This window comes from Choloepus didactylus, chromosome X (assembly GCF_015220235.1).
Source record: "Choloepus didactylus isolate mChoDid1 chromosome X, mChoDid1.pri, whole genome shotgun sequence".
NCBI classification, from domain to species: Eukaryota; Metazoa; Chordata; class Mammalia; order Pilosa; family Megalonychidae; genus Choloepus; species Choloepus didactylus.
The window spans coordinates 98162802-98187106 of record NC_051334.1 but is presented as its reverse complement, the minus strand read 5'-3'; the positions used below and the strand labels follow the sequence as shown (position 1 = coordinate 98187106).

The window sequence follows — 24305 nt, the reverse complement described above, 5'->3', positions numbered from 1 at the left end:
CCCTATCTCACAACTTATACATAAAATTAACTTGAAATGGATCAAAGACCTAGACATCAGAGCTAAGACCATAAAAGTATTAGAAGAAAATGTAAGAAAATATTTAATGATCTTGTAGTAAGTGGTGGTTTCCTAGAACTTATACCCAAAGCACAAGCATTGAATGACAAAATAGACAAATGGGATGTCCTCAAAATTGGACACTTTTGTACACCAAAGGACTTTGTCAGGAAAGCGAAAAGTGGCCTAAGCAATGGGAGATGATATTTGGAAACTACGTATTCAGAAAAAAAGATCTAATATCTAGAATATATAAAGAGATCATACAACTCAACAACAAAAAGACAAAGGATCTGAATACAGAATGGGCAAAGACATGGAAAGACACTTTACAAACAGGAAATATTAATGGCTCAAAAACATATGAATATATGCTCAACTTCACTATTAATGAAATGCAAATAAAAACCACAATGAGATATCATCTCACACCTACTAGAATGGTCATTATAAAAAAAAACAAACAGACAATTCCAAGTGCTGGAGAGGATGTGCAGAAACAGGTACACTTATTCACTGTTGGGAATGTAGAATGGTGCAACTGCTGTGGAAGGCAGTCTGGCTGTTCTTCAGGAAGCTAAGTATAGAATTGCCTTATGATTCAGCATTCCCATTACTAGGTATACAATCAGATGAACTAAGAGCTAGGGCACAAATGACATTGCACACCAATGTTTACAATGGCATTATTGACAATTGCCAAGTGATGGAAACAGTCCAAATGTCCATCAACAGATGAGTGGATAAACAAACTGTGGTATACACATGCAATGTAATATTAGGCAGCTGTAAGACAGAATAAAGTCATGAAGCATATAACAATTTGGTTGAACCTTGAGGACATTATGTTGAGGGAAATTAGCTAGAAACAAAGGGCCAAATACTGTATTGGTTCAATAATATGAACTAACAGTAATGAGCAAACTTTGAGAGTTAAAGTTGAGAACACAGGTTATCTGGAAATGGAAAGATGGTAGGTATTAGGCATTTGATGCTGAAGGAATAAAGAATGTTTAACAGGATTGATTGTAAAGATCCAGAAATGGATAGCACAATACTACCTAATGATAGCACAATATGATAAGTACACTGAACAAAGCTGACTGTGAGTATGGTTGAACAAGGAATGATAGGGGTATGTATGACACCATAAAGAAAGATACAAGATAAAGACTGGGGCTGTATAACTTAGTGAAACCTGGAGTGGAGAATGATGCTGATTAAATGTGCAAATATAAGAATGTTCTTACATGTTGGAGAACAAATGAATATCAGCATTGCATGGGGTTGAAAATGCGATGGTATATGAAAAATGGCAATCAATTCAAATTAGAGTCTATAATTAACAGTAACATTGGAATATACTTCCATGAAATGTAACAAAGGCAATATACAACATCTTAATATCAATAAGTGTGGGATATGAGGGAGGGGTATAGGTTTCTTGGTGTTGTTTCCCATTTTTGTTTTGTTTTATTTCATTTTTTTATTCTTCATGTTTTTCCTCTTCTTTCTTTGTGGAAGAAATGGAAATATCTTCATATAGACTATGGTTGTGAATGCATAACTAGGTGATTATACCAAGAACCATTGACAGTTTATGTAGGATGGATTGTATGGTGTGTGAATAAAACTGTTTAAAAATAAACAGAGAGATACAAGTGTTGCAGAAAATGTGGAGAGAGGGATGTAACTATTCATGGTTGATGGGGAAGTAGAATGGTGCCGCCCACCTGGAGGGCAGTGTGGTGTTTCAATAGGAAGCTAAGTATAGGGTTGCCATATTATCTTGCAACCCCTTTATTAGCTATATCTTCAGAAGAACTGAAAACATGGCCATGGGTGGACATTGGCAAACAGGTGTTTATTCTGGCAATATTAATGATTTGCAATGGATGGAGGTGGCCTAAGGGTATAGTGACTGATGAATGAAGGGTGAACTGTGGTGTATATATATGATGGAATATTAAAAAGCTGCAAGAAGGAATGAAGTTGTGAGGCATGCAACTAGGTCAATGAACCTTGAGGACAGTATGGTGAGTGAAATAAGCCAGAAATTAAAAGACAGATATTATAACACCTCATGAATATGGACTAAATATGATGTGCAAACTCTGAGATTTGCATTTAAGAAAGTAGATTATAAAGGGAAGTCTTATTGTAAAGATCCCTAGATTGTAGGTTCTTAGAGCAGTCACATCTATTCCTTAGTTATTACTGTTATTTCTAAATTCTAAGATGCTGAGCTCTTTGATTATAACCTGGTCATTGCCTGGAATTTCAGGTATCTGTGTGGCACCTGAGAATCAGAGATAGAGTTCTGCAGCTTTGAAAGTCAGCATTACCTCCTACTGCAACTGTTTAAAAAAGCTGAAAAAGAGATCAGACTTCAATTAGCGGTATGAATGAAGCTGATCTGGTTAGGACTACCTCAAATCAGACTAAAGGGTAAAGGATGATATTGACTGTGCTTTGAAACTTTAACTGCTGTGTGAGACCAAAGGAAGAGATGTTTGTTTGGTTAAAAATTTATATTTTCTGTAACACAGTAATTTAACTTGTGTGGTCCTTTTATTCAAACACCATAATTAAATGGAACCTTGAATAGGTAGTGAGATCTTGTTGGTTTGTACAGGTTATTGTGATGCCCTAATTCATCCCAGAGTAATTGGGTCAGAGAATAAAAAAGTATTTGCAAAGCCCCTTGAGAGACTGGGGGAAAATGTGGAAATATTAAACTTCCCCACCTGGGGAATTCCCACAAGAATTGGTGACTTCCAATTTAATAGGTCAAGCTCTCAATCTTGGGGCTTTCCATTATGAATCTTATTCCTGCAAAGGAGAAGTTAAGCCTATTATTAACTGTGCCTAAGAGTCACCTCTAGAGGACATCTTTTGTTCCTCAGATGTGGCCTCTCTGTCTAAGCCAACTCTGCGGGTAAATTCACTACCCTCCCACCTATGCAAGGCATGACTCCCAGGGCTGTATATCTTCCTGGAGACATGGGACATGACTCCCAGGGATGAGCCTGGTCCTGGCATCTTGGGATTGAGAAGGCCTTCTTGGACCAAAAGGCAGAAAAGAAATGAAACAAAATAGTTTCAGTGGCTAAGAGATTTCAAATAGATTCGAGAGTTCATTCTGGAGGTTATTCTTATGCATTATATAGATACTTCATTTAGTTTTTAATGTATTAGAATAGTAGAAGGAAATACTTGAACTGTAATACAGTAACTTTGATTCTTGAATAGGATTTTATAACTACATAGCTTTTACAGAGTGATGATGTAATTGTTAAAGGCTTGAGACTGATACTCTATTTATCCAGTGTATGGACAGATGAGTAAGAAAATACAAACAAAAATAAATAATGGATCCTATAAGGTGCATGGGATGTTTTGGGTGTTCTTTTTTTATTTTTATTCTTATTTTTATTATTTTGGAGTAACAAAAATGTCCAAAAATTGATTGTGGTTATGATTGCACAATTATATAATACCATGAACCATTGGTGGTATTCTTTGGAAGATTATCTCATATGTGAATATATCTCAATAAAATTGCATTTAAAAAAATAACAGGTTATCAGGAGATGGAAAGAAGGGGGAGATTGGGCATTTGATGCTGAAGGAGTACAGAAATTTTAATAGGATTAGTTGTAAAGATCCAGAAATGGATAGTGAAATGACATTTGAGTCTAGTAAAATACTCTAGGTAAAATGAACAAAGCTGAGTGTGAATATAGTTGAAAGAGGAAGGCTAAGGGAATGGATGACACCAGAAGAATAGATAAATGATAAAAGCTGCAATTGTAGAACTTAGTAAAACCTATCTTTGACAATGATGGTGACTAACTATACAAATATAAGAAAGTTTTTAAATGAAGAACAAATGAATGCCACCATTGCAAGGTGTTGAAAATGGGATGGTATATGGGAAAAATACAATCAATGCAAACTAGGGTCTATAGTTAACAGTAACAGTGGAATATTCTTCTATTAATTGTAGCAAAAGCATTTTACTGAAAGTAAATGCCAATAAGAGGGGGATAAAAGGGAGGGGTATGGAATTCTTGTGGTGGTTTTCTCTTGTTTATATATTTTTAATTATTTATTTTTTTATTTTCCTCTTCTTTCTTTGAGGAAGAAATGGAAATGTTTTCATATAGATTGTGGTGGTAAATGCATACCAACGTGATTATACTGGGAACCACTGATAGTTCACTTAGCATAGATTGTATGGTGTGTGAACAAAGCTACTTAAAAAGTAAACAGACTGATAAAGGTGCTGGGGAATGGTCTCCAGAGCCCCAGAACTGTTGCTTCAGATGGTTTCTGCCTTCCACTAGCTGCTTTTGGAGGAGTATGTCCTACAGCTCCCGACTCCCCCATCTTTCCTAGAAGTCCTTGGCATTGTCTTTTATATGTTTATTATAACAGTCTTCCAGTACATAGCAGTAAAGTGTTAAGTTGCCAATAGGTTTTTGTAGAAGCATAGAATTCTTTGAGTTTGTATATCCTGAACTTCCCTGGCTGACATGCTGTAGAGGCCCAGAGCCAGTGAGGCATTTCCTTTCTTTTCAGAAGTGGTAGTTTTGTTCTTTCCAATAAAAGTGAGCATGGCTGCCTCTCTGGATGCTCTGCTTGGGCTTTGTTTTGAGAACCCCCTGCTCAATGTTGCTTATGGGCTGTTCTTCACCTTATTTCCAGGGCTGAGGACCAGAAAGTAGCTTTTGTTTTGCAGGAGTAGAAGTTAAGTATACATTTATTTTTTACTGTGGCTTGTACAGGATCACATTTTACAAAATGCCTTGTTTCATGTATCATTGCTTCTGGAAAGAAAGTTCTATTAAAACTGTTTTAGTTTAATATACAATAGTTTATTTATTTTTTTCAACTAGGGTTTATTTTGAAAAATTCTGAATTTAATTCAAATCTATGCCAATGTCTTCCAAAGTAAGGTAATACTCATAGACAATTATTCTGGAATATTCACATTCAAAGATTCCTTATCAATGACTGTCTTTGACTTAAATCTAACCACAAACTGCAACATTATTCTTCATATATTTTCATTATATTGTGTCAACAACAAGCTTAGTTGCAAACAAATAAAATACATAAGCTATTTGAAAAAAAAGTGCAGGGGAAGATGTAGAGAGAGGGATGTACCCATTCACTGTCGGTAGGTGCAGCCCTTCTGGACGACAGGGTGGTGGTTCCACAGTATGTTTGGTTTAAGGCTGCCATATGACCCTGCAACCCCATTATGCAGTGTATTACTTGGAATAACTGAAAGCAGGGGCACAAATAGAAATTTGCACCCTGATGTTTGGGGCAGCATTATTCATGATTTGCAAAGGATGGAGATTTCCTAATGGTAAACTGATGGATGAACAGAGTGGCAAACTGTGGTGTATACATACAATGGAATATTGAGCAACTGCAAGGACTGAAGTCCTGAGGCATGCAACCAGGTGAATGAAACTTGAGGACATTATGTTTTGTGAAATAAGCCAGAAATCATGGGGCAAATATTTTTTAGCTTTTCTAAAATTCAGTCTTATATATATTCACATACTATACAATCATCCATGGTGTACAATCAACTGTTCACAGTGCCATCATATTGTTGTACATTCATCATCACAATCTATTTTTGAACATTTTCCTTACACCAGAACAAATCAGAATGAGAATAAAAAATAAAAGTAAAAAGAACACCCAAATCATCCCCCATCCCACACTATTTTTCATTTAGTTTTTGTTCCCAATTTTCTACTCATCCATCCATACACTGGATAAAGGGAGTGTGATCCACAAGGTTTTCACAATCATAGTCACCCCTTGTAATCTACATTGCTGTTCAATCATCCTCAAGAGTCAAGGCTACTGGGTTGGAGTTTGGTAGTTTTGGGTATTTACTTCTAGCTATTCCAATACATTAAAACCTAAAAAGTGTTATCTATATAGTGTATAAGAATGTCCACCAGAGTGACCTGTTGACTCCATTTGAAATCTCTCAGCCACTGAAGCTTTATTTCATTTCATTTTGCATCTCCCTTTTGGTCAAGATGTTCTCAATTCCATGATGCTGCATCCAGATTCATCCCTGGGAGTCATATCCTGCATTGCCAGGGAAATTTAGACCCCTGGGAGTCAGTTCCCATGTGGGGGGGCAGGGAGGGAAGTGAGATCACCTACCAAGGTGGCTTAGTTAGAGAGAGAGGGCCACATCTGAGCAACAAAGAGGCACTCAGAGGGAGACACTTAGGCAAAATTATAAGAAGGTTTAGCCTCTCCTTTGCAACAACAAGCTTCATAGGGGCCAGCCCCAAGACAGAGGGATCAGCATATCAAGCCATCAATCCCCAATGTTTGTGAGAACATCAGCAACAATCCAGGTGAGGAAGTCCAACACCTCTCCATCCTCCCCCAGCTCCTAAGGGGTCTCTGAATATATATATTTATTCTCAACCCAAATCACTTTGGGATGTGTTGCTATTTCACTCTAACCTATACAGACCTACCATCTCTCACTTCCTATTCAAAGTGCCATGTAATTGTGGTATTTGAACAAACTGACTGTAGAAGTCATATTGTTTAAAAAATATAGATCCTACACCAAATAAGCATCTCTTTCCTTGGTCTCATATGGAAGTTGAAGTTTTAACCCACAGTTAGTTTCAATCTTTACTCTTTGGCCCAATTTTCCCTAGTCTTAAACAGATCTGCTTCACTCATATCTCTAATTAAAATTTGGGCTCTTTTTCAGCTTTTTTTTAAACATTTGCTGTATGCATTAATACTGACATTCATATCTGCTGAGCTCAAGCTCTGAGACTCAGGTGTCACACAGATACCAAATATTCCAGAGGCAAATCAGGTTATACAGCAATGGATCAACATCTCAGAGTTTGGAGATAGCCATTACAATTCAGGAATAAATTTGACTGCTGTAAGAACTTACAATCTAGGGACCATTGCAGTAATCATTTCCCTGTTAGGCTGTGCTGTAAGATTCAATTCTGAGTTTACACACTGTAGTTATTCCATATTGGTGAAGCATTATAGTGTTTGCCTTTGTTTCTGGCATATTTTGCTCAAAATGCTGTCCACAGTATCCATTCACCTCACTGAGTGTCTCACAAATTCACTCCTTCTCATTGTTGCTCAATATTCCATTACATGCATATAGCACACTTCACCATTCTGTTCCTCGGTCAGTGTACCCTTAGGCCACCTCCACTCGCCGCAAATCATGAATTCTGCCTCCATAAACACTAATGTGCAAATGTCCACTCATGTTTCTGCTCTAAGTTCTTCCAAGTACATACCCCATAATGAGGTTGCAGGACCTTATGGCCCCCATGTACTTGGCTTCTTGTGGAACCACCACAGTGACCTCCAGAAAGGCTACACCATTCTGCCTCCTCATCAACAGTAAAAAGGTCCATCCCTCACTCCATGTTTTCTCCAGCACTTTTACCCCTATTTATATTTTTCCTACCCACAATTTTATAGAATTGCATTCACATAACATACAATTATTCACATTGTCCAATCAATTGTTCATGGTATGATCATACAGTTGCACATTTATCACCACAGTCATCACTTGAATATATTGATTAATATGAAAAAGGTTTTTTTGGTGAATAATAAAAAAGATAAAAAGAAAATTAAAATGTCATACAATATAATATAATAGTAAGGACAGAAAACAGCACCACTACCAAGAATCCCATATCCCTCCCTTATATCCCCCTCTCATACTGGGGCAAATATTTTAAAGCCTCAGTAATATAAACTAATTATAATGAGCAAATGCTGAGAAATGAATTTGAGAGCTTAAGTTATCTGGGGATAGAATGGGGGCAGGGATTGGGCAATTGACAATGCAACAGTATAGAATGTTCAATAAGGATTATTGTAAAGGTTCCTAGATTGTGATCTCTTATAACAGTCACATCTATTCCTGATTTTAACTGTTTTTTTTTTTTTCTAAATTCTGAGATGCTGAATTTGAGGAAACCTGGTAGTTCCCTGGAAATTTGGGTATCTGTGTGACACTGGAGACTCAGCATTAGACTTCTGCAGCTCTCAATGTCAGCATTACTCCATAGAGCAACTATTAAAGAAGTTGGAAAAGAGATCAGACTACAATTAGAGATATGAATAAAATGGACTTGGTTAGGACTAATTTAATTTAGAATACAAGGTTAAGGAAGATATTGACTGTATCTTAAAACTCCAACTTCTGTGTGAGATCAAAGGAAGAAAGGCTTATTTGGTTCAAAATTTATATTTTCTGTGGCACACTAATTTAACCTTCTGGTCATTTTATTTAAACAACATAATAACATGGGACCTAGAATAGGAAATGAGATCTTGTTATTCTGTACAGGCTAATGTAATACCCCAATATATTCCAGACTATTTGGGGAAGAAAATGAAAAAAGTATTTGTGAAGTCCCCTTGAGTGACTGGGGGAAACTGTGGAAATCTTAAACTTCCCCATGTGGAAAGACATGCTATTCTCTTAAGTATTAGGGGCTCCCAATTTAATAAGCCAAGCCCTTGATCTAGAAGCTTAACCTTATGAAAGTGATCTGTGCAGTAGCAAACTAAGCCTGCTTGTAACTATGCCTAAGAGTCACCCCCCGAGAACCTCTTTTGTTGCTCAGATATGGCCTTTATCTCTAAGCCAACTTGGCAAATTAACTCACTACCCTCCCCCCTATGTGGGACATGACATCCAAGTGCTTAACTCTCCCTGGCAATGTGTGACATGACTCCCAGGATGAGTCTGATCCTGGAATCATGGGACTGAGAGAGCCTTCTTTGGCCAAAGGGGGAAAAGAAATGAAACAAAATAAAGTTTCAGTGGCTGAGAGATTTCAGATAGAGTCAAGATGTCATTCTAGAGGTTATTCTTATGGATTATACAGATATTCTTTCAAGTTTCTATAGCATTAGTATAGCTAGAAGGAAATACCTGAAACGTTTGAACTGTAATCCAGTAGCCTTGATTCTTTATGATGATTGTATGACTAGCTTTTATCATGTGACTGATTGACTGAAAACCTTGTGACTGACACTCCCTGGTTCCAGTGTATGGGCAGTTGAGTAATAAAATAATCACAAAAATATTTAAATAATAGGGAGGATAAGGGGTATGGTATTTTGGGGGTGTTATTTATTTTTAATTTTTATTATTTTTTGGAGATATGTAAATGTTTTAAAATTGATTGTGGTGATGAATGCACAACTGCATGACAATAGTGTGCAACATTGTTTTCATTCTTTGGATGGATTTTATACTGTGAACATATCTCAGTGAAATTGCATTTAAAAACAGAAGTGAATTATGGGAGAAGGGAGGGGGTGGGGATTAAAGCTAAATTATGAATGAGTTTTTAATCTTGTAAATGATTAGATTAAACTGTTTCCTGTAGGTGATGGGAAGTATTAGAAAATAAACAGGGGTGTTATCTGGTCTGATTTCAATTAAATAAACCACTCCAGTGTTGGGAATAGATTAGAGGGGAGTTGGTGTAAGACTAGAAGCAAGGAGACTACAGAAAAGATCAGTCTCACGTAAGTACTGATGATGAGTGAATTAGGGCAGCAGAAACAGAAAGGAGACAAGGGGACTGAATATACAAATATTGAATTGTTCATCTCTTCAATTATCTTTCCAATCATTGGTAGCCATTTGGTTATCATCTTCAATAATGCATCATGTGTCAAATTCATATGAAAACCACAGTGAATTGGTAAAAATACTCCCTTTAGTCAATAATCTCCATCTGTTCCCCACATTTGCCTTAAAATCCTAAACAGCAGTCAAAGTGGATATAGTGAATTTCAGCTCCTTTCCCTTCACTGCTTGCATTTTGATGAGGGTTCACAAAGCCTTAAAAAAATAAAGAATTAAAGACTGGAAAGGAGAGGCAAAGAAAGGGAGAGAAAATCCATAATCTGGGTAATTCCTCCTAGAACAAGGAAGGATGACTCTTGTTGATTGGAATCTACTAACTTTATACTAATCCAAAGTAGCATATCATACTCTGAAATTGGTTTATCAAGTTCAAAATTTATAAAAGATTGCACTTATGAAGGATTAAGACATTTTGTCTTATCTTTCCTAATTCATTAAATACTACAAAAAAAGGCTAAAGTGTCTTTTTAACATTTGAGGAAATCAGTATATTTCTGATATTTGGTGTGCAAAATAGGTTATCATGATGAACAATCACAAAAATTCACATTTTTTGATATGGGTTTTTTAAATACTAAAGAATCAAATAATCATATGTTGAATACAATTAGATTCTCAAGTTGGCTTATGAAAAGGCATTACATATAGTAAAATTGTTCTCTCCTTTAGGGAGATTACTTATACTGATTCATGTTTAGTAACTTCTCTTAGAGCCTTCAGGACTCTCTTTATCACTGCTCTTACATCTATTGTCCTTTTAAAAAGTCCTAGATGAGGTAGATATAATATTGGATCTATATTATTTAATAAAATCATCATTTAGTACAATACAACAATGACACCACTGCTATAATTATCACTATCATTACTAAAACTACTGTCATCACTTTTGCTACTACTACCACTCATAGTACTACTACCTAATGTTTCCAAGTGTCTACTATGAGTCAAGAACAGTTTTTAGCATTTTATACCTAATGACTAACATAATAATAGGAAACTACTCTGTTATCATCATTGATTTAGAAAAACTATCTGCTTCACCTCTATAGATCAAAGCAGCTTCATCTTTTACAATAGTTGAAATGGATAATCACTTAAATTTCTTTCCACTTCTAAAATTCTACATAATACTTACCTAAATATCTCATATCCAGTGTGCCAGTTTGAATGTATTATGTCCCCCAGAAAAAGCCATGTTCTTTGGTGCAATCTTGTGGGGCAGACATATTAGTGGGGATTAAGTTGGAACATTTGGATTAGGTTGTTTGCATGGAAATGCACCCCACCCAACTGTAGGTGATAACTCTGATCAGATATTTCCATGGAGGCATGGCCCCATCCATTCAGGGTGGGCCTTGATCAGTGGAGCCATATAGATGAGCTGACAGGCAGAGGGAACTGAGTGCAGCTGTGAGTGACATTTTGAAGAGGAGCTACATCCAAGAGGGACACTTTGAAGAAAGCACAGGAGCTGCAGATTAGAGACAGTTTGAAGACAGCCATTGAAAGCAGACTCTTGCTTTGGAGAAGCTGAGAGAGGACAAATATCCCAAGTGCAACTAAGAGTGACATTTTTGAGGAACTGCAGCCTAGAGAGGAATGTCCTGGGAGAAAGCCATTTTGAAACCAGAACTTTGGAGCAGATGCCAGTCATGTGCCTTCCCAGCTAACAGAGGTTTTTTGGACACAATTGGCCATCCTCCATTAAAGGTACCCGATTGCTGATGTGTTTGTTACCTTGGACACTTTGTGGCCTTGGGAGTGTAGCTGTGTAAACAAATAAACCCACTTTTATAAAAGCCAATCCATCTCTGGTGTTTTGCATTCCAGCAGCATTAGCAAACTAGAACAGATTTTGGTACCAAGAGTGGGCTGCTTTTGCTGCTGAGTTTGCAAATACCAAACATGTTGGAATGGTTTTTTAAATGGATAAGGGGAAGATTCTGGAAGAATTGTGAGGCACTTGATAGAAAAGGCCTAAACTGCTTTGAAGAGACTGTTTGTGGAAATATGGACTCTAAAGATACTTCTGACAAGGCCTTGAACAGAAATGATGAATGTGTTATGAACTGGAAGGAAGGCAATCCTTGTTTTAATGTGGCAGAGAATTTTGCAAATTGAGTCCTGGTGTCAGATGGAAGGAAGAATTTGAAAGTGACAACTTGGAATGCTTAGCTGAGGCAATCTCCAGACTACATGTGGAGGATGTACACTGGCTTCTCCTTGCAGCTTATAGTAAAATGTGAGCAGAGAGAGATAAACTTAGAACTGAACTCTTGGATTAAAAGAAACCAGAAACTGATGGTTTGGAAAATTCTAGGCTTCCTGGGGGTGGATCCCCAGAAGCTACAGCCCAACATGAGGATTTAACCCAGCATGGAACCCAGCCACCATTTCAGTACAAGCCAAGATTGGAAAAGGAGTTCAGCAGAAAGGATTTATGGAAACTCCTGTTGTATGATGGCTTTGACCCCTGTGTGCTTCATGCAAAGCCAACAGAATTTTTGTGAGATATTTATAGACACAGCCATTACCAGTCTGGACTGGAGGAGACAGACAAGGAGCAAACTGAAGGAAAAATTTCTTCAAAGACAGAGCCATGGAGGTTGAGGTCTGGAGTCAAGAGGTCTCAGGCTAGGAGAGTGGAGCAGCCCACATGCATGGAAAGGGTGAGTTTGCCCTGGAGGTCAAGGGCAGGCCTTCTGCCTCAATGCTCAGGAAATGTTCTGCCACCTCAAGCCCCAAAGAGGGTGGAGCACATTCCCAGGGAATTGGGGAGAGCCTGGCTGCCACCACACTGTTCTGAAGGGGTTGAGCATGTGCTCTGGAGATGGAAGAGAATCCGGTTGCTGCCCCAATGTTTGAGGAGGGTGGGGCAGAAAACATGATCTCCCAATGTGTGGATATATTGGAGCACTCACCCCAGTGTTTGGAGAGGAAAGGGCTGCCAAAAAGGCCCTTAGGAAGGGTTAGAATCCCACTCTCTCAAGCCCCAAGGATGCAACATCATTCTGTAAACGACTCTCAGACTTTGAAATCTAATGGAGTTTGTCCTGCAGGTTTTAGGAACTGTTTTGGTACTGTGAACCCTGTTTTCCTTCCAATTTCTCCTTAAGGCAATGGGAATGTTTACCCTATGACTGTCCCTCCTTTGTGTATTGGAAGTACATAACTTGTTCTCAGTTTACAGGTACAGAGCCAGAGGGGAATTTTGCTTTGGGACAGACCATGCTTGTAACTGATTTTGATGGGGTCTTATACTTACCTATTGTTGCTGAAATGATTTGAGTTTTTATGATGGTGTGATGTGATGAATGTATTTTGTATTTGGAGAGAATATGTTTTTCTGGGATTCAGGGGGTGGAATGTGCCAGTTTGAATGTATTATGTCCCCCAGAAAAAGCCATGTTCTTTGATGCAATTTTGTGAGGCAGACATATTAGTGGGGATTAAGTTGGAATGTTTGGATTAGGTTGTTTGCATAGAAATGTGCCCCACCCAACTGTAGGTGATAACTCTGATGAGATATTTCCATGGAGGCGTGGCCCCACCCATTCAGGGTGGGCCTTGATCAGTGGAGCCATATAAATGAGCTGACTGGCAGAGGCAACTCAGTGCAGCTGTGAGTGACATTTTGAAGAGGAGCTACATCCAAGAGGGACGCTTTGAAGAAAGCACAGGTGCTGCAGATAAGAGACAGTTTGAAAACAGCCATTGAAAGCAGACTCTTGCTTTGGAGAAGCTGAGAGAGGAAACATCCCAAGTGAAACTAAGAGTGACATTTTTGAGGAACTGCAGCCTAGAGATGGACATTGTGGGAGAAAGCCATTTTGAACCCAGAACTTTGGAGCAGATGCCAGCCATGTGTCTTCCCAGCTAACAGAGGTTTTCCAGACACCATTGATCATCCTCCAGTGAAAGTACCCAATTGCTGATGTGTTACCTTGGGTACTTTATGGCCTTAAGACTGTAGCTGTGTAACCAAATAAACCCCCTTTTATAAAAGCCAATCCATCTCTGGTGTTTTGCATTCTGGCAGCATTAGCAAACTAGAACATCCAGTATACCTAAATTTTTCAACAAAGCCTGAACTCTTTATCTGAAATCACATTATAGAAAGAACAGAAGTAAAAAATGATGTTATGGTTATGAACTAACATCTCTCCAAGAATATAGTAAGAATTGTAAGTACTTATATATTCAATTCTTGATATTTCTTGTAGTTATGATCTATAAACTAACCAGGAGTGCTAAAATACCATATATGAAACCATTACTCCTAGGGGAAAATAGGGTTGGATTCCTGTTCCCTTCTATCAAAAGAGTTTCATGAACTTATCAATGCATAACCATGTTTAAAGTGTATTTCTGTTTAAATACAACTTATTTAATATGTATTGTTTATTCATGAACATTGAACTCATGGCCAACTGCACTGCAACTCATGCCTGAAGGAAGCTTACCTAATGCATATAATTTGTAAAGTACATCACAGCCTTCTTGCCCTTAGGAACAGTAGGCAGTACTTCAGAACTATGCTTGGGGGTATTTTAAAAAGAAAGATCACCAACAAAAAGCACAAAAATGCCAAAAATACAGCTAAATATGCTGTAAAAGAACACTTGTTTACAGCTTAAACAAGAAATCAAGAACAAGAGCCTTGTTTGACCTCAGCTGGGAACATGTGAAATTAGGTGTCTCAAAAGTTTTCACCATTCTTTGCATTTCCATGAACAACTGTAAAAGGGCCATGAGTATTGATTTGGGGATTACAGATAAATTTGAGCAAGTGGGAAAATTCATAAATGTGCTATCCATGAATAATGATAATTGACTATATATATACTTATATATGTATATATATATATATATATATATATATATATATATATATAGTAAGAATCACTATCTGTGACTTTCTCTTTTTTATTAAAGAAAGCAATTTCCCCTGCTAAAAAGTATTCCATCTAATTACAATTTTGTTTTTAGTCAAACTGTGTTACTTGAGTTAAACATATACACATGCAATAACACTATTTGCTGATTAAACACTTAGGATCATAGAATGTTAGAGCTACAAGAGACTTTGGAGGTCACTTCTCTTGGTCCCTTCATTAACTCTGTGGTTCCCAGGTTTTGAAACCACTACCTATGGATCCTTGCTCTTGAGGCTTTGAAAACTACTGGAACTGTGATCTTGGGTAAATTTCTTGACATTTCAAGGGCTCAGTTTCCTCATCTATAAAATGGTGATAATAGTACTTTCCCTTGCTTGGTTGTTGTGAAATCTAAACAAGAGAAATTCTCATCAAAATATTCAGCATATATTATGTTGTAAATAAAAGATAGCTACTGTTAATGTATATAGTTTCAAATGCAGTGTGCTAGGCTCTGTTTATAACATTTAAAATCATAAATTTCAACTGAATCAATATGCAGAATATTTTGAACCAATATTTTACTGGTAACAAAAATTTGGTCTTATCGAAAACATTTTTCTACTTTAACTTGAATAAATCTACAGTTCTGTTTAAAATGATTTGTTAAATGCTTTATTTGAATGATGATATTTAGGTTCAATTGCAATAGCAAAATATTTTTCTTTTCTTTTTTTAGTGGCTTAACCAAACATTTATTATCTTACATTTTCTTTGGGTCAGGAATCTGGGCATGGTTTGGTTGGGTCCTTTAGTCCATAATCTCTCACTAGGCAGAAACTGAGATACCAGGCAGTGTTATGCTCATGTTAAGGTTTGCTGGGGTAAGATCAGATATTTTTTCTTTATTAGAGAAGTTGTGGGTTTACAAAACAATCATGCATAAAATACAGGATTCCCACATACCATCCTATTATTAACAACTTGCATTCATGTGGAACATTTGTTGCAGTTGAAGATAGCATATTTTTGTAATTGAACTATTACTTATAGTCCATGGTTTAACTTAGGGTTCACAGTTTGTGTAATGTAGTTCCATGGATTTTTTTTAAAAAATTGTTATTCTATTACCATATATACAATCTAATATTTCCCTTTTTAATCACATTTAGATACATATTTCAGTGATGTTAATTATATTTACAATGTCATGCTACTCTCACCACCATCCATTACCAAAACATTTCCATCATTCCCAATGGGAACACTGTACATTTTAAGCCTTAACTTCCAATTCTCTACTCCACCCATCCACTGGTAACCTATATTCTAGATTCTGACTCTATGAGTTTGCTTATTCTAATTATTTCTATATCAGTCAGATAATACAATATTTGTCCCTTTTTGTCTGGCTTATTTCATTCAACATGATGTCTTCAAAGTCCATTCATGTTGTAGTATGTATCAGAACTTCATTCCATTTTAAGGCTGAATACTATTCAACTGTATGTATATACCAAACTCTATTTATCTCCATTTTCCCATTGAGGACATTTGAGTTGCTTCCACCTTTTAGACTTTGTGAATAATGATGCTATGAACAACCTTGTGCAAATACCTGTTTGAATTCCTGCTTTCATTTCTCTGGGTATATACTGAGAAATGTGACTGCTGGGTTATATGATAATTCTCTACATAACTTTCTGAGGAACTGACACTCTTTTCCATAGTGACTGCATAATTTTACATTTCCATCAACAATGTATATGTGTTTCCTATTTCTCCACATCCTTGCCTGCACTTCTTATTTTCTATTTTTTAACGGTAGCCACACTACTACAACTATGAAGTTGTATGCCATTGTTGCTTTGATTTGCATTTCCCTAATAACTAATGATGTTGAACATTTTTTTATGTACTTTTTGGCCAGTGTATATCTTATTCAGGAGAAATGTCTATTTGAATCCTTTGCACATTTTTAATCAGGTTTTGTTGTTGAGTTATAGTTCTTTATATATTCTTGACATTGAACACTTATCAGAAATAAGATTTAAAATATTTTATCCCATTCTATAGGTTGTGTTTTTACTTTCTTGATAAAGTTCCTTGATACACAAAACTTATTAAATTTGGTCTTTATTTATTTATTTATTTATTTATTTATTTATTTATTTATTTGTACTGATGATTTTGGTGCAAGTTCTAGAATCCATTAACTAATACAAGGTCTGGAACATGTGTCTTTATGTTTTCTTCTAGGATTTTTATTGTTTTAATTCTTATACTTAGGTATCTGCTCTATATGTTTATTTATTGCTGTATATGGAGTGAGGTAGAGGTCTATTTTCATGGTTTTTCATGTGGATATCCAGTTTTTCCAGCACTATTTGTTGAAAAGACTCTCCTTTCCCCATTGAGTGGACTTGGCACCCTTGTCAAAAATCAATTGGTCCTAGATGTGAGGGTGTATTTCTGAAATCTCAACTGATTCTATTGGGCTATATGTCTGTCCTTGTGCCAGTGCCACATTTTATTTTATTACTATAGCTTTGCAATAAGTTTTAAAGCCAGAAAATGTGAGCCTTGCAGCTTGCTTCTTCATTTTCAAGATAGTTTTGGCTATTCAGGGCCACTTACCCTTCCATATAAATTTGATCATTGGCTTTTACATTTCACAAAGAAGGCTATTGGGATTTTGGTTGAGATTACCCTGAATCTGTAAATCTCTTTGGGTATAATTTACATTTTAACAATATTTATTCTTCCAATCCATGAACATGGAATATTCTTTCATTTATTTAGGACTTCTTTGATTAATTTAGCAATGTTTTATGGTTTTCTGTATACAGGTCCTTTATATCCTTGGTTTAAATTTATTCCTGCATATTTCACTACTTTGGTTGCTATTGTAAATGGAATATTTTCCTTGGTATCCTTTACAAATTGTTCATTACTAATGTATAGAAATCCCACCAATTTTGCATGTTAATCTTGTACCCCAGGCATGGCTGAAATTGTTTAACTCTAGTAGCTTTGTTATATATTTGTAGTGTTATCTATATAAATATATCATGTCATCTGCAAATGGGGAAAAAACTTACTTCTCCATTTCCAATTCAGATGACTTTTATTTCTTTTCCTTGCCTAATTGCACTGACTAGAACTTCCAGTAAAATGTTGAATAACAGTGGGGCAATGGGTATACTTGTCCAACCTTTTTCCACAGTCTTTCATCAGAAATAGTAGAAACCATACATTCTCAGTATCTTTCTTCCAACATTTCCATTTTTTTATTATTTTAGTCCTCTGAATTTTGTCTCAAGTGATCATAAATTTACCTGGGTAACTGTCTTTCTTCAAGTTGCTAAAGGTCTTTTAAAAGAAAACACCGTGAGCAGGTCAAGATGGCAGAGTTATGAGCTGTGTGTTTTAGTTACTCCTCTGGGGCAGATGGTAGATAGCCAGGAACTGTGTGGAACAGACAGGGAAATCTGTCATCAGTCATGCATAATACAACAGTCTTGTACATGTGAAGAAGCTGAGATCAGCAAAACCTGTAAGTTTTCACAGTCACGGAGCCTGCACCCCTCCCTAAAAGACACAGTGGACTGTTTTGCAGCTGGTTTCCTGAGGGAGGAGGTTCCATCAGTGCTGGGAACCCAGAGGGAGGCTCAACCCAGCCCCAGTTACAGATCTGATTAACAAACTCAGATGGGGGAACAAAAACTCCATCCATAGATAAACTAAGACCAGACACTGGAGAATCTGAGGCAGTCAGTCCTTAGAGAGGAGACACAGCTAGCCAAAACAGCAAAAAAAAACAGACACTTTTGGAGTTGGGGGTGAGCATAATATGGAGAAGGGCTGGGCTCCAACAGAATCAGGAGCATATGTAAATCCAGAAAACCAGTGTCTTTCTCTGAAAAGCTGTTTTTTTCTGGTTTCTGGTTTACTCAATTGCTCTCCAACCCCCTATCTTTTTGCATTGCAATAGCCCATCAGAACTCCTGTGTCAACACAGCCCCACTGCAGGGCAGAATTAAAGGCATCTCAGAGTAACTATCCAGTAGGAAGAGATAATAAGACTAAAGTTCTTTTCTTTAAAAAGCCTATACTGAGCCTTTCTTTTTCTTTTTTCTTTTTGTAACTTTTTCTCTTTTTTAAAAAAACAACTATTTTAAGTAGCCCATTACAGAAAGCTTCAAAGACTTGCAATTGGCCTCTGGTCCCAAGTAAGATCACAGCTAAGATAGCTCAGAGAGACAAAGCAATAAGTCCAGTGGGGGAGACAATTCCCTAAAGGACATAACTACCACAAGGAAAGAGGGGTGTGGTCCAGCTCAAGTGTCAGCCTTCCTTAAGGGAACTCACCCCAGGGGCTAGAAGTCAGAACCCAACTTTAGCCAATCATGGCCCCTACAGGGTCAGGGTCACCAGGAGAACTAAAGGCTCCACACCTCCTTACACTAGGTGGGGGGAGCTGTGGGCTGGCAAGCACCGATGGCTGGACAGGAGAGGAAAAGCACAGAGTCAAAAGGCTTCACAGGAGGTTCTCATTCTCAGGGAAACTCCATAACCTCCCCCTGAGACCTGGACTCCTCTGGACATGGAAAGTTTGACTAGGGTTGACAATATCTGAGGAGACCCTTGCACAAAAAGGGTACATAAAGGCAGGGCAAGAAACAAAAATAAGAGGTGAAAAACTCTAAACAACTAAATAGAAGCTAAGTTAGAGTTCTAGAATAATTGAACTGAACACCAAAGGTTAGAAAACAAAGCCAACCAACAAGAAAACCCTAGGTAAAAGAGTGAAAATGAGCTGCAGAATAAGTGAATCAAGAAAGTCAGATGCCTAGACAGCTTAACAAAATGAGCCATACTAGGAAACACAAAAATATGGAACAGCCAAATGAACAAACTAATAACTCAACCAAGATACAGGAGTTGAGACAATTAATGCTAAATCAATTCAGTGAGCTGAAGGAAGATATGGCAAAAGAGATGAAAGATATAAGGAAGACACTGGAAGACCATAAAGAAGAATTTATAAACTTGAAACAGCAAATGGCAGAACTTATGTGAATGAAGGGTAAAATGGAGGAGATGAAAAACATAGCAGAGGGATACAACAGTAGATTTGAAGAGGCAGAAGAAAGGATCAGTGAATTGGAAAACAAGACATTTGAATTCATGCAGACAAAAGAACAGATGATGAAAAGAATGGAAAAAATATGAACAGGGTCTTAGGGAGCTGAGTGACAACATGAAGTGCATGAATATTTGTATTATGGGTGTCCCAGAAGGAAAAGAGAAGGGAAAAGGGGCAGAAAGAATAATAGAAGAAATAGTCACTGAAAATTTCCCAACTATTGTGAAAGACAGAAAATTACAGACTCAAGACATACAGGATACCCCAAACAGAATAGATTCCAATAGACATACTCCAAGACACTTACTGATCAAGTTGTCCAATGACAAAGACAAAGAGAAAATTCCGAAAGCAGCAAGAGAAAAGCAATCCATCACATACAAGGGAAGCCCAATAAGATTATGCACAGATTTCTCTGCAGAAACCATGGAGGAGAGAAGATAGTGGTAAGATATATATAAGATACTGATAGAGAAGAACTGCCAACCAAGAATTCTGTATCTGGCAAAACTGTCCTTCAAAAATGATGGAGAGATAAAAATCTTTCCAAACAGAAATTGAGAGAGTTTTTCAATAAGAGACTGGCACTACAAGAAATACTAAAGGGAGTGCTACAGGCTGATAGAAAAGGTAGGAGAGAGAGGTTTGGCGAAGAGTGTAAAAATGATGATTATCAGGAAAGGTAAAAGGAGAGAGAGGAAAAAATAAGACATGATGTATAAAATCCAAAATACAAAATGGTAGAAGAATGTACCACTTTACATAATAACACTAAATGTTAATGTATTAAAATCCCCAATAAAAAGATGCAGACTGGTAGAATGGATTAAAAAACAGGACCCAACTATATGCTGTCTACAAGAAACTCGCCTTAGACACAAGGAAAAAAATAGGCTGAAAGTGAAAGGTAGGAAAACGTATTTCATGCAAACAGCAATGAGAAATAAGCTGGAGTAGCAATGTTAATATCAGACAAATTAGACTTCAAAAGTAAAACAATTAAAATAGACAAAGAAGGATGCTATATATTAATAAAGGGCTCAATTCATCAAGAAAACACAAAAATCAAAAATATTTATGCACCAAGCCAGATACCCCAAAATTCATGTGGCAGACACTGGGAATACTGAAAGAATTAGATAACTCCACAATAATAGTTGGAGACTTCAATACATTGCTCTCATCAATGGATAAAGCATCTAGACAGAGGATCAATGAGGAGAGGAGATGTTGAATTGTACAAAAAATGAACTAGACTTGACAGACATTTATAGAACACTACACCCCACAGCAGCATGATACACATTTTTCTAAAGTGCTCATGGAATATTCTCTAGGATAGACCCCATGTTGGGTCACAAAGCAAGTCTCAACAAATTAAAAATGTTGATTAAAAAAACACTTTCACATATAATGGAATGAAGTTGGAAATAAATAACAGGCAGATAATTGTATAATTCAGAAACACATGAAGCCTAAACAAAACACTCTTAGAAAGCCAATGGGTAAAGTAGGAAATTACAAGAGAAATTAGTAAATACCTTGAGGCAGATGACAATGAAAACACAACATACCAAACTTATGAGATGAAGCAAAGGTGTAGCTGATAGGGAAATTTATTACCCTAAATGCCTTTATTAAAAGAGAAGAGAGAGCAAAAATTGAGAAATTGACTGTTGACCTGGAGGAACTAGAGAAATTACAGCAAACTACCCCCCCCCCAAAAAAAAAAACAGAAGGAGAGAAATAACAAAGATTAGAGCAGAAATAAATGAAATTGAGAACAGGAAAACAATAGAATCAAGGAAACCAGAAGTTGGTTCTTTGAGAAAATTAAAAAAAAAAACTTGATGGACACCAGGCTAATCTAACACACAAAAAAAAGAGTGGATGCAAATACATGCAATTGTTAATGGGAAAGGACACATAACTACTGATTCTGCAGAAATAAAGGAGATAATGAGAAGATACTATGAGCAAATATATGCCAATCAACTACCAACTTAGACAAAATGGACAACTTCCTAGAAAAGCATAAACAACTAACATTGCCTCAAGAAAAAATAGACCACCTCAACAAACCAATGACAAGTGATTGAGTCAGTCACCAAAAAGCTCCCAAAAAATAAAACCTCAGGACCAGATGGATTCCCATTTGAATTCTAACAAAAATTTGAGAAAGAATTAGTACCAACCCTGCTTGAACTCTTCAAAAAAATTGAGGAGGCAAAGCTACCCAACTCATTCTGTGAAGTTATCACCCAAATAACAATATCAGACAAAGATACTACAAAAAGAAGAAAACTAAAAACCAATCTTTTAGTAAATATAGATGCAAAAATCCTCAAAAAATACAAATTGAATTCAGCAGCACATTAAAATAATTATACATAACAACCACATGGGATTTATTCCAGGTATGCAAGGCTGGCTCAACACAAGAAAATCAATTAATGTAATACACCACATCTAATAAATCAAAGCAGAAGAACCTCATGATCATCTCAATCAATGCAGAAATGGCATGTGGCAAAATTCAACCTCCTGTCTTGATTAAAACACTTCAAAGGATAGGAATAGAAGGGTACATTCCCAATATGATAAAGGCAACATGTGAAAAACCCACAGCTAACATCATATTCAATGGGGAAAGGCTGAAAGCTTTCCCTCTCAGATCAGGAACAAGACAGGTATGCCCACTGTCACCATTGTTGTTCAAGATTGTGGTGGAAGATCTAGCTAGGGAAATTAGGAAATAAAAAGAAATAAAACCATCCAAATTGGAGAGGAAGAAGTAAAACTTTCACTATTTGCAAATGACATGCTTGCATATGTAGAAAATCCAGAAAAATCTACAGCAAAGCTACTAGAGCTAATCAATGAATACAGCAAAGTGGCAGGCTACAAGGTCAACATGCAAAATTCTGTAGTATTTTTATACACAAGTAATGTACAACAAGAGGAAGAAATCAAGGAAAAAATTCCAATTACAATAGCAACCAAAAGAATTGAATATTTAGGAATAAACAATGAAGGCCATAAAAGACCTATACAAAGAAAACTACAAGAAACTCCTAAAAGAAATCAAACAGGACCTAAAAAATGGAAGAACATACCATGTTCATGGATTGGAAGCTTAAATATAATTAAGATATCAGTTCTACCTAAACTGATTTATACATTCAATGCAATACCAATTAAAATCCCAACAGCTTACTTTGCCAAAATGGAAAAACCAATAACCAAATTTATTTGTAAGGGCAAGGTGCCTGGAATTGCCAAAAATAATTTGAGAAAGAGGAACAAAGTTGGCGGTCTCACACTACCTGGCTATGAAGCATATTACAAAGCTACAGTGCTCAAAACAACATGGTACTGGCATAAGGATAGCTATAATGACCAATGGAATCAAATTGAGTTTTCAGAAATAGATCCTCACATATATGGACAATGGATCTTTGATAAGGCAGTCAAGCCAAAACAACTGGGACAGAGCAGCCTCTTCAATAAATGGTGTTTGGAGAACTGGATATCCATTTCCAAAAGAATGGAAAAGGACTCCTATTTCACACCTGTTACAAAAATTAGCTCAAGATAGATCAAAGACCTAAACATTAGCACTATGACCACAAGACTCTTAGATGAAAATGTAGGGCAATATCTTAAAGACTTGTGATAGGAGGTTGTTTCCTATACCTTACACCCAAAGCACGAACAACCAAAGAACAAATAGACAAATGGGATCTCCTCAAAATTAAACACTTTTATACATCAAAGGACTTTGTCAGAAAGGTAAAAAGGTAGCCTACACAATGGGAGACAATATTTGGAAACCACATATCAGATAAGGGTTTAATAGCCCAAATATACAAAGTGATCCTACAACTCAACAACAGAAAGACAAACAACCCAATTAAGCAATGGGCAAAAGACATGGACAGATGCTTTTCTGAGGATGAGATACAAATGGATCTAAAACATATGAAAAAATGCTCAACTTCGCCTGCTATTAGGAAAATGTAAATCAAAACTCTAATGAAATATCATCTCACACCTACCAGAGTGGCCATTATCCAAGAAACAGCCCAAATGTCCATCAACGGACAAGTGTAAACAAACTGTGGTGCATACACATGATGGAATATTATGCAGCTCTAAGACAGAACAAAGACACGGAACATATAATAACATGGATGAACCTTGAGAACATTATGTTGAGTGAAGTCAGCCAGAAATAAAAGGACAAATACTGTGTGGTCTCACTAATATGAACTAACATTAATGAGCAAACTTTGAGAGTTAAATGCTGATACTGCAGGCTATCAGGAGATAGAAAGAGGGTAGAGAATGGACATTTGATGCTGAAGGACTACAGAATGTTCAGTGGGATTGATTGTATAGATCCAGAAATATATAGCATAATAGTGTGTGAAGGTAGCAAAATATTGTAAGTACACTGAAGAAAGATGTCTGTGTGTAAAGCTGAAAGAGG

General features: G+C 36.7%; 1 protein-coding gene across 1 annotated transcript in view; it reads left to right on the top strand.

Moving 5' to 3' along the window:
• The window catches only part of DACH2 (dachshund family transcription factor 2), a 205181-nt gene that overhangs the window by 147290 nt on the left and 33586 nt on the right, over positions 1 to 24305 (top strand). The gene's annotated exons all lie outside the window — the stretch shown is intronic.